Raw genomic sequence first — 12,403 nt, forward strand, 5'->3', positions numbered from 1 at the left:
AACTGGTCCGTTTGGTACAATGTTGTGAAACTCATGAGAGACAATATGGCCATATTACCATAATAATGTTTATATGATAGCCTCAGCTATGAGACTTACATCTAAATGGTTGTACAAAATTAATGAATAAGGATAAACCTATTTGGAATATGTTGGGATGCTTGTAAGATGTTAATGTGAGAGAATTGTATTTTCTACTTAAAGTTTTACCAAGTCACCGGCACGCCCCCAGGGACACAGACAGGACAAGGTGTCATGTGACAGCCTTTTCTACGTTCAGTATATGAACCCCCACCCAGGGTTTCTTTCTTTAGACCAGCTTACCTCGAGAAGAGAGGGCCAAGGTTTGACCATGCATTCCTCGTTCTGAACTTTAACCACACCACATGGTTAAACTCTGACTATTGATACCGACAGAATAATAACAAGTCTTTGATATTAATTACTAGTCTGCAGCTAGGAATTCTGTATCATTGAACGCGAAGACCGACGAAACATCCATTCTATAACGACATTAATGAATGTCGCTTTGAAAGACCCATTCTAACCAAGAGAGAGAGAGAGAGAGGACGAAACTCTCCAACAGAACCAAACTCTCCAACAAGGATCCCGACCACACACTGAGCGTAAATAGATTGAAGGGTTCCGTATACATTGTTTGTCTTCAGGAAGGCAGTGAGTTGCTGCGCAACAGCTTTTTCAAAAATGTTTGAGAGGAATGGGAGATTCGATATAAGCCAATAGTTTTTTATATTTTCTGGGTCAAGGTTTGGCTTTTTCAAGAAAGGCTTTATTACTGCCACTTTTAGTGAGTTTGGTACACATCCGGTGGATAGGGAGCCGTTTATTATGTTCAACATAGGAGGGCCAAGCACAGGAAGCAGCTCTCTAAGTAGTTTAGTTAGAATAGGGTCCAGTATGCAGCTTTAAGGTTTAGAGGCCATGACTATTTTCATCAATGTGTCAAGAGATATAGTATTAACCTGTTAGGGCTAGGGGGCAGCATTGACACGGCTGGATAAAAAACATACCCGATTTAATCTGGTTACCACTCCTACTCAGTAACTAGAATATGCATATACTTATTACATATGGATAGAAAACACCCTACATTTTCTAAAACTGTTTGAATGGTGTCTGTGAGTATAACAGAACTCAAATGGCAGGTCAAAACCTGAGAGATTCCTTTACAGGAAGTGGCCTGTCTGACCATTTGTTGAACTTCTTTTCCATCTCTATCATTTACTAAGGATCTCTGCTCTAACGTGACACTTCCCACGTCTTCCATAGGCTCTCAGAGCCCGGGAAAAAACAGAATGTCGTCATTCCAGCCCCAGGCTGAAACACATTATCGCCTTTCTCAAGTGGCCCATCAAGAGACACTAGCTTATGCGCGTGACCCCGACCGCCCCCGCCTTTGGGATTTTTTCCTCTGTTTGCCGAAAAGGAGATTCCCTGTCGGAATATTATCGCTTTTCTACGAGAAAAATGACGTAAAAATTGATTTTAAACAGCGGTTGACATGCTTCGACGTACGGTAATGGAATACTTTGAATTTTATTGTCAGGAATTGCGCCAAGCGCGTGACACTTCTTTACTATTTCGGATAGTGTCTGGAACGCACGAACACGATTCGGATATAACGATGGATTATTTTGGACCAAACCAACATTTGTTATTGAAGTAGCTGTCCTGGGTGTGCATTCTGACGAAGACAACAAAAGGTAATGACATTTTTATAATAGTAAATATGATTATGGTGAGTGCTAAACTTGCCGGGTGTCTAAATAGCGAGCCCGTGATGCCTGGGCTATGTACTTAGAATATTGCAAAATGTGCTTTCACCAAAAAGCTATTTTAAAATCGGACATATCGAGTGCATAGAGGAGGTCTGTATCTATAATTCTTAAAATAATTGTTATGCTTTTTGTGAACGTTTATCGTGAGTAATTTAGTAAAATGTTAGCGAATTCCCCGGAAGTTTGCGGGGGGTATGCTAGTTCTGAACGTCACATGCTAATGTAAAAAGCTGGTTTTTGATATAAATATGAACTTGATTGAACAAAACATGCATGTATTGTATAACATAATGTCCTAGGGTTGTCATCTGATGAAGATCATCAAAGGTGAGTGCTGCATTTAGCTGTCTTCTGGGTTTTGGTGACATTATATGCTGGCTTGAAAAATGGGTGTCTGATTATTTCTGGCTTGGTACTCTGCTGACATAATCTAATGTTTTGCTTTCGTTGTAAAGCCTTTTTGAAATCGGACAGTGTGGTTAGATTAACGAGAGTCTTATCTTTAAATGGCTGTAAAATAGTCATATGTTTGAGAAATTGAAGTAATAGGATTTTTAACGTTTTGAAAATCGCGCCACAGGCTGCAAGTGGCTGTTACGTAGGTGGGACGAATTCGTCCCGCCTAGCCTAGAAACGCCTAAAAAACTTGAGTGTCTCCCTTGAGCCTAGGTCCTGGCAGTGTTGTGCAGACTCAGGACAACTGAGCTTTGGAGAAATACGCAGATTTAAAGAGGAGTCCGTAATTTGCTTTCTAATGATCATGATCTTTTTGTCAAAGAAATTCATGAATTTATCACTGCTGAAGTGAAAGCCATCCTCTCTTGGGGAATGCTGCTTTTTAGTTAGCTTTGTGACAGTATCAAAAATAAATGTTGGATCGTTCTTATTTTCCTCAATTAAGTTGGAAAAATAGGATGATCGAGCAGCATTGAGGGCTCTTCGATACTGCACGGTACTGTCTTTCCAAGCTAGTCAGACTTCCAGTTTGGTGTAGCGCCATTTCCGTTCCAATTTTCTGGTAGCTTGCTTCAGGGCTCTGGTATTTCCTGTATACCAGGGAGCTAGTTTCTTATGACAAATGTTTTTTGTTTTTAGGGCTGCGACTGCATCTAGGGTATTACGCAAGGTTAAATTGAGTTCCTCAGTTAGGTGGTTAACTGATTTTTGTACTCTGATGCCCTTGTGTAGGTGGAGAGAGTCTGGAAGGGCATCTAGGAACCTTTGGGTTGTCCGAGAATTTATAGCACGGCTTTTGATGATCCTTGGTTGGGGTCTGAGCAGATTATTTGTTGCAATTGCAAACGTAATAAAATGGTGGTCCGATAGTCCAGGATTATGAGGAAAAACATTAAGATGCCTTCCCTGTGGTTCAGTTGGTAGAGCATGGTGTTTGCAACGCCAGCATGGTGTTGCAATGCCGGGGTTGTGGGTTCGATTCCCACGGGGGGCCAGTACAAAAAAAAAAAAATGCATGAAATGAAATGTATGTATTCACTACTGTAAGTCGCTCTGGATAAGAACGTCTGCTAAATGACTAAAATGTAAGATCCACAATATTTATTCCACGGGACAAAACTACGTCCAGAGTATGACTACTGCAGTGAGTAGCTCTGGAGACATGTTGGACAAAACCCACTGAGTCGATGATGGCTCCGAAAGCCTTTTGGAGTGGGTCTGTGGACTTTTCCACGTGAATATTAGTCACCAAAAATGTAAATATTATCTGCCATGACTACAAGATCCGATTAGGATTTCAGGGAACTCAGTGAGGAATGCTGTATACGGCCCAGGAGCCCTGTAAACAGTAGCTATAAAAAGTGATTGAGTAGGCTGCATAGATTTCATGGCTAGAAGCTCAAGACGAAAACGCAGTCATTTTTCTTTGTAAATTGAAATGTGCTATCGTAAATGTTAGCAACACCTCCGCCTTTGCAGGATATGCGCGAGGGATATGGTCACTAGTGTAACCAGGAGGAGAGGCCTCATTTAACACAGTCAATTCATCAGGCTTAAGCCATGTTTCAGTCAGGCCAGTCACATCAAGATTATGATCAGTGATGAGTTCATTGACTATAACTGCCTTGGAAGTGAGGGATCTAACATTAAGCAGCCCTATTTTGAAATGTGAGATATCACAATCTCTTTCAATTACGACAGGAATGGAGGAGGTCTTTATTCCAGTGAGATTGCTAAGGGGAACACCTCCATGTTTAGTTTTGCCCAACCTAGGTCGAGGCACAGACACGGTCTCAATGGGGATAGCTGAGCTGACTACACTGACTGTGCTAGTGGCAGACTCCACTAAGCTGGCAGGCTGGCTAACAGCCTGCTGCCTGGCCTGCACCCTATCTCATTGTGAAGCTAGGGGAGTTACAGCCCTGTCTATGTTCATAGATAAGATGAGAGCACCCATTCAGCTAGGATGGAGTCCGTCACTCCTCAGCTGGCCAGGCTTGGTCCTGTTTGTGGGTGAGTCCCAGAAAGAGGGCCTATTATCTACAAATTCTATATTTTGGGAGGGGTAGAAAACTGTTTTCAATCAGCTATTGAGTTGTGAGACTCTGCTGTAGAGCTCATCACTCCCCCTAACTGGGAGGGGGCCACATCTTTCTAGCTGATTTACACGCTGGAGCTATGTTGTGCTTGGTGACCTCTGACTGTTTCATCCTAACATCATTGGTGCCAACGTGGATAACAATATCCCCATATTCTCTACACTCGCCAGTTTCAGCCTTAGCCAGCACCATCTTCAGATTAGCTTTAACGTCAGTAGCTCTGCCCCCTGGTAAACGGTGTATGATCGCTGGATGATTTGTTTTAAGTCTAATACTACAGGTAATGGAGTCGCCAATGACTAGGGTTTTCAATTTGTCAGAGCTAATGGTGAGAGGCTTCAGCGTCTCAGACCCCGTAACGGGAAGAGGAGAGACCAGAGAAGGCTCGGCCTCTGACTCCGACCCGTTGCTTAATGGGGAGAACCAGTTGAAAGTTTCTGTCAGCTGAATGAGCGACACCGGTTGAGCATTCCTACAGCATTTCCTTTCAGAAACCATGAGAAAATTGTCCGGCTGTGGGGATTGTGCGAGGAGATTCATACTACTATCTGTACTTATTGGTGGCACAGACACCGTTTCATCCTTTCCTAACCTTAAATTGTACTTGCCTAACGATTGCGTCTGAAGCTGGGCTTGCAGCACGGCTATCCCCGCCATAAGGCGGGGATATCCCAAAGGTGTTCGATGAGGTTGAGGTCAGGGCTCTGTGCAGGCCAGTCAAGTTCTTCCACACCGATCTCAACAAACCATTTCTGTATGGATCTCGCTTTGTGCACGGGGGCATTGTCATGCTGAAACAGTACAGGGCCTCCCCCAAACTGTTTCCACAAAGTTGGAAGCACAGAATCATCTAGAATGTCATTGTAATCTGTAGCTTTAAGATTTCCCTTTACTGGAACTAAGGGGCCTAGCCTGAACCATGAAAAACAGCCCCAGACCATTATACCTCCTCCACCAAGCTTTACAGTGTGCACTAGGCATTGGGGCAGGTAGCGTTCTCCTGGCATCTGCCAAACCCAGATTCGTCTGTCAGACTGCCAGATGGTGAAGCGTGATTCATCACTCCAGAGAAGGCATTTCCACTGCTGCAGAGTCCAGTGGCGGTGAGCTTTACACCACTCCAGCCGACATATGGCATTGCACATGGTGATCTTAGGCATGGTGCAGCTGCTCGGCCATGGAAACCCATTTCATGAAGCTCCCGACTAATAGTTATTGTGCTGACGTCGCTTCCAGAGGCTGTTTGGATCTCGGTAGTGAGTGTTGCCACCGAGGACAGACGATTTTTAAGCACTTGCTTCAGTTTCCACTTCACAATAACAGCACTTACAGTTGACCGGGGCAGCTCTAGCAGGGCAGAAAGTTGACGAACTGACTTGTTGGAAAGTTGGCCTCCTATGACGGTGCCACGTTGAAAGTCACTGAGTTCTTCAGTAAGGCCATCCTACTACCAATGTTTGTGTATGGAGATTGCACGAGATCACACATCCACTAATTTGAAGGGGTGCCCACATACTTTTGTGTATATATAGTGTATGTAAAATCAGAGTATATACGTACTATCAAATGATCTGTGTAGTGTAGCTTATTCAAAGTGACCACAGGCAATATGATCTCATTGAAAATTACAGAGATTCTATTAGGGTTGATTGAGATATAGCATCTACAACTACAGTCAGATCCATAATTATTGGCACTCTTGATAAAGATGAACAAAAAAGACTGTATTAAATAAATAATACAAATACTGAGCTATATTGTATGCAAAAAAAATACAAAATTAGCGCACCCCCCCCCCCAAAAGGGCAAATTGTATTATTTTATACTAATACAAAATTAGCACAGGTTTCAATCCGAGTGCCAATGCTGAGAACTGCGGATGGATCAATAACATTGTAGTTACTCCACAATACAAACTAGGTGACAGAGTGAAAAGAAGGAAGCCTGTACAGAATAGAAATATTCCAAAACATGAATCCTGTATTCCAAAACATTAATCCTGTTTGCAACAAGGCACTAAAGTAATACTGCAAAAGAATTGGGGAAAGAAATGCACTTTTTGTCCTGATACAAAGTTTTGTATTATGGGGTATTGTGTGTAGATGGATGGGGAAAAAATCTATTTAATCCATTTTGAATTCAGGTTGTAACACAACAAATGTGGAATAAATCAAGGGGTATGAATAGTTTCTTGAAGGCACTGTATGGAGGAATGGTGTAAGATCCCTCCCAATCAGGGCTGGCATTATGGGCGGGGCCTAGTAGGCCTGGCCCACCCTACCATACCTCCTTGCCCGACTAAATTAAATATTGAAACATTGATCATTTATTTGCCGAAACGTGCGCACACAGAAAGACCCATCAATCTCAGATAAATCGTCCGAGCGAGGTCAAAAGCACTCTTCTGTCTCCGTATGTGTATACCATCTATCTGATACTGTGTGGACAAAAGGAGTATGGCATGTCATACTTTTTCTGTCCAGACAGCATCAGATACATGGGCTACATATAGTAAGATAGAGGGGTGCTGTTTTGCTTGCCAGTTTCAGCAGAGAGGAAGTTACGAAGCGACAGGGCTCACTCTCGCCACAATCTGTCTTGAATGAAACCCAATGCGTTTCTATGGGCATATTATGCAGACCTAAACTTGTCTCCTGCATTCCTGCCTTTGGGACAATGACTCGCATTGTTATGGCAGAGACATGAGCATCTCATCATTTTTACAGATCTCTGGTTTCAGCACTTGCGAATTAGAATGGAAAATTGGCAGGTGCACAGTGCACTGTTCGGATGCTGGCTTCCCCTAAAGTACATTTATGTTTTGCCAAAATTATGTAATTACTCCTGTCTAAATAAAATCAATCAAAATACTTTAGCAGAGAGCTTGATTTAGACACTGAGAATCATTAGCTGTCACGTCCTGACCAGTAAAAAGGGTCATTTGTCATTGTAGTTGGTCAGGGCGTGGCAAGGGGTGTTGTTTTGTGTGTTTTGGGGTTTGTTTGTTTCCTGGGGATATGTTCTAGTTATTTTCTATGTTCGTTTTTCTTTGTGTGGCCGAGTATGGTTTCCAATCAGAGGCAGGTGTCGTTAGTTGTCTCTGATTGGAAGCCATACTTAGGCAGCCTGTTTTTTCCTGTGGGTTGTGGGTGGTTGTTTTTCGTATAGTCCGTGCACCTTACGGAACTGTCGATTGTCGTTTTGTTTAAGTGTTCACTTTATACGTAAATAAAAGAAGATGCGCACTCAACATGCTGCGTTTTGGTCCGCTCCTTCTGACGCATGTGACATTAGCTTTTTTCTTTTCTTTTTTCTTCATAGCTGTGGATTGTTTCAAATCACAAATGCGTAGGCCTATGCCTATTTGGGAAGTCAGCAATTTGGCAGTGCACATGGCAATAGGCCTAGCTGATTATTGAGTTGCGGCTGTCATTATTGAGATATGGGCGTCTTTCTCCAGAATGCATGCACTCAGCTCTCTAGAATGTGCTCCGCTATCTCCCGCCAATTCTTGCACATTCATTGTTTCATTATGTGAAATGTTTGCCCTTTTATTTTGTATCAATTCCCCAGCAGGCCTAGTAAATGTATCATTAATCCCCCTCATTTGGTGGCATTAATTACTGGTAATGCATGCATTTCAGTCATTTACCGGAGTGGAAATCTTGTTTGCAGAGTTCACAACCTGTTACACTTGTGAGAAACAAGTTTTAGTTTATTTCATAACCATCATTTAAGAATTTTGTCAAATGTGTCATTATTTTGTTTGGAGTGCTCCATGTTAGCAATGAGCATGTGTATGGTTTCTCTGCCGTGAAAAAGTTGAGGTAGCACGCGTCTGAGCATGCTAACCTCCTGAGTTGACAATGTTTCACTTCACTAGCAGTAGCTTAAATCACAACAGATATAAATGGAGGCAGACAGGCAGAGTAGAGATTAATGCATTGAAAGAACCTGAATTTTCATCAGGATATTTTCGACTGTTTTTATTTGTCTGCTTCAGGCGTATGTAATGCATAGGCATACGGCTGCATTGGCCTATAGGCTATATCTGAGTTCCATACGCTAATTTCTTTAACCGCCAATCGATAACCATGTAGCAGTGTATCCATATGGCAAAGGCTGGTGCTCTTGCATTAGTTGAATTTAAATTTTACATTTGTATAATTTTAAATCTGTTTTTGTATTAACCACGTGGCAATAATTTTGAGAAACAAAAACATTATTATTGAAATTAAACTGTTCCATGAAAATGCGCATATAAAAATAATCATAACTGTCACGCAGATAGATAGAAATGGTAGGATAAATTGTAACCTTCCCCGAACATGAAACTCATGAGCTGCCTATGGTCTTACTCTTTGTTATAACACCCATTAACACAATTCCTGCAAGCACGGGAGGTCTCGTGTAAAAAAAAAACGGGTCTGCCTATAGAAATCAAATGCCAGAACAACTGATTCATTCTGGCGCTGGCCCTACTCCGGATGTGTTTTCCAATCTCATAAAACATTTTTTTTAAGTCTGTGTTGTTATACTTGAGAGGGTAGGGAGCACTGAAAACAGGGGTGCCAATAATTCTGAGCCCTATCTTTTTTAGATTTTTTTGTCTTACTTGTTGAACAAAATCTCTTTCTCTGAGCAATTGTATTAGTATTTCATTTTTTGTAGCATGCAATATAGCCTGTTATTTGTATTATTTATTGTATACAGTATTTTTTTGTTCATCTTTATCAAGGGTGACAATTTTGGACCTGGCTGTATGTGAAAGCACTTTGCGGCTAATGTATTTGTAAAAATAAGATAAAAAAAATACGGTTGGTTGGTTGGTTGGTTGGTTGGTCGATCGATCGATTGGTCGATCAATTGACTGACAGACTAACTGACTGATTGATTGACTGATTGCTAATGTGACAACCAGTTCCAGTCTGATTGTTCTGTGTTGATCATGACAGGGCCAGAGCCTTTCCCCATTAGCCTCATTGCTGGAGTGGTGGATAGAAGGATGATGCTAGATATTGTTTCAGTACAATATTGCTCTGGTGATACTCTCCACCAAACCAATCTAGCAAAACCATTAACAACTTCATGTTCATCTTTGTATTTCAGAGTTTACTTTGACCAATAGTAAGTACATGTAATAATTCACAAATGATCAAAGGAACACTGAAACTGGAGGAAATGTGTCTTTTTGGGATATACTGTCACATCCTGACCATAGAAAGCTGTTATTTTCTATGATAGAGTAGGTCAGGGCGTGACAGGGTTTTTTTTTTTAGTTTCGTTTTTCTATGTTATGTTCTAGTTTTGTATTTCTATGTTGGGTTTTGTTTGGGATGATCTCCAATTAGAGGCAGCTGGTCACCGTTGTCTCTAATTGGAGATCATACTTAAGTTGGTGTTTTTCCCACCTGGGTTTGTGGGAGGTTGTTTTTGAGTGAGTCTGTTTCACCTCTGCGTCACGGTTTGTTGTTTTGTGTTCTTTGGTTTATGTGTATGTATTGCATAGTTTCACAGTGAAAATAAAATGTGGAACGACACACACGCTGCACTTTGGTCCGCTCCTTCCTACGACAGCCGTGACATATACAGTATTTTGTTTCACTGTGTCCATCACTACAGAATGTGGTATTCACCTGACCTGGGTCAAATACACGTCAACTTGTCAAATATTTTTTGTTTTCCTGGTACAATGGAGCCAATGGAATTGTTCCAAAAATGCAAACTCCAAGCTACAAAAAAGCACACCTCTCAAAGTATATTTGACTCAGGTCTGGCATTCAGGACTATTTGATTGATTATTTCATTCATTCATTGGTTGATAACAACAGTGAAACTACGTAGTTTGTCTTTTGTCTTGGTAGCCTCTGAAGATGCTTCTGATGATGCCTCTGACTAGTCCAGCATCAACACATGAGGTTTCTCTGTCTGAACCAAACAGGGGAGTCTCTCACCATGTCTACAGTATCTCTGGTACATATCACCAACTCCCTCACTAGTCCCCCATTGACACGAATACATGGTGATTTTCGAGAAAGTTGGAGGTTTTTAGTGTTGGTTGTAGCATGTTGTACTTCTGTTTTTCTTCCCAGGAGAGAGTCAGAGACCAGGTGAAGATGGAAGGCAGTCAAAAGTCTCCTAGTCAAAGTCATCCACTAAGACAGATCTCTGTACCGGCAGCACTGTGGGGATCGGGGATCGCCAAAACGTACTGTAATACAAATCATGAATTAGTTCTGTAATAGGATGACCTTGAATGTCCCAGAGGGGGAAATTGTCTGAAACACAGTACTGCTGTTTACAATATAGACACTGTACATTACACGCTCAACATAACAATACATTAACATTGCCCATGTCATTGACATTGTGCAGGTCTTGTATAGCCACATACATATTGCACATTTCCCTTTCAGTCAGTGGCGTACTAAGACAGTTCAGCTTTCATTATTGCTGTTTAGGTATTTGATGGACATGGGAATGAAGGAGTGCTTAAAACTGTTCAGCTTACACGTAGGGACCCTATAGTGTCTGTCTGAGGGGAGGAGTCAGATTTTTTTATTTGCACTTGTCTGATAACGGCTGTTCACAAATGGTCTGCAGGGAGGAATGTTGCTTCACACCCATGACCTTCATGACAGTTTGTGTCAGGCGGGCAATTTGAGATTTTAGTTGGACTGAGAAATTGTCAAACCAGACTGTGATGCCATATCTCTGGATACTCTCTATGACTGCCTTGGTAGAACAGCAGCATTATTTTCTGGTCAACTCCGAACACCTTAAGTCTATTGGAAATAGAGGCGTTTCTGGACTCTGGAGCAGACACTCTCTTCTTGGACCTTCCAGCTTAGTACATTGTCCATATGTACACCCAGGTACTTGTACAAACTGATCTGTGCTATGATGGTATTGTGAACAACCACAGGGGTTAAACACCATCTCCTCTGTTTTCTTAAGGAATCTGATGTTCATCCAAATGCACATCTGAATCATTAAAAATACCACATCTGTTTTGATGTGATTTTGAATTATTACATTGCTGCTAATAATAACCATTTTATAACATATGGGAAGGAGTTATTTTATCTTCTGTGTGATGTCAAACATTTTTTATTTGTAGGCAGTTTGAGACTGATGTAATACACTCAGGAATTGTTTTGTACATTTATAATGTGTAAATATTGTTGATTTCCTGAAATAAAGTAGTTACTACTTTAACTTATTGAGTGTGTGTTTTTGTAAAACATCACATATGACCTGATGGTCTCACTCTGTAATATAATAATACAGTAGCATACTAAAGAGGTCATGCATTTCTGCAATTTAGCCACTGAAGAGCACTACAGCCCAGCAATTACAGATATCGTCACTAATTTACCACTTCCCTGAAAGTAGTCTATGGGACCAGGATATCTACTGTTGGATTCGGGTAAACTTTGAACATTGAGATATTAAAGACATGATAGATCAGACGCATAGTGTATAAGGAGTGAAAGAGACTGGGTTTTATGTCAGGAGGTAATGGGTCTCTGTAGAAAGACCGATGGCTTTGGAATGTTTTGGGTGGACGGGAGGAGATCACAGGATTGCTATAGAGGAAGCAGATGGACATCTGTGGATTAGGCGAAGGAGGGGTTGAGGTCAGGTCAGAACCCCTGAAGGGAGTAATAAGGATTTATTATCCTATTACCCTCTTCCAGTCGAACCATAAGATGTAAGGATTGGAGAGAAGGAGGAGTGTCCAAAGTGGAGTGTATATATACTTGTGATGGTGAGAACATGTTTTTGTCTGAATTACAGCTGTAACAACCCTTTGGGAAGAATTAAACTTGGTTAAGCTTCTCTAGTGTCTGAGTTATTTACTGTGAAAAATTAGAACCGAACACTACAATGTACACATTGACTCTGTACCGGTACCCCCTGTATATAGTCTCTTTACTGTTATTTTATTGTTGCTCTTTAATTATTTGTTATTTTTCTATTTTCTTCTTTTTCCTTTATTTATTTTTTACTTCAGTTTATTTTAGTAAATACTTTAACACTTATTTT

This window comes from Salmo salar, chromosome 14, assembly GCF_965601325.2.
Source record: "Salmo salar chromosome 14, fSalSal1, whole genome shotgun sequence".
Classification (NCBI taxonomy): Eukaryota; Metazoa; Chordata; class Actinopteri; order Salmoniformes; family Salmonidae; genus Salmo; species Salmo salar.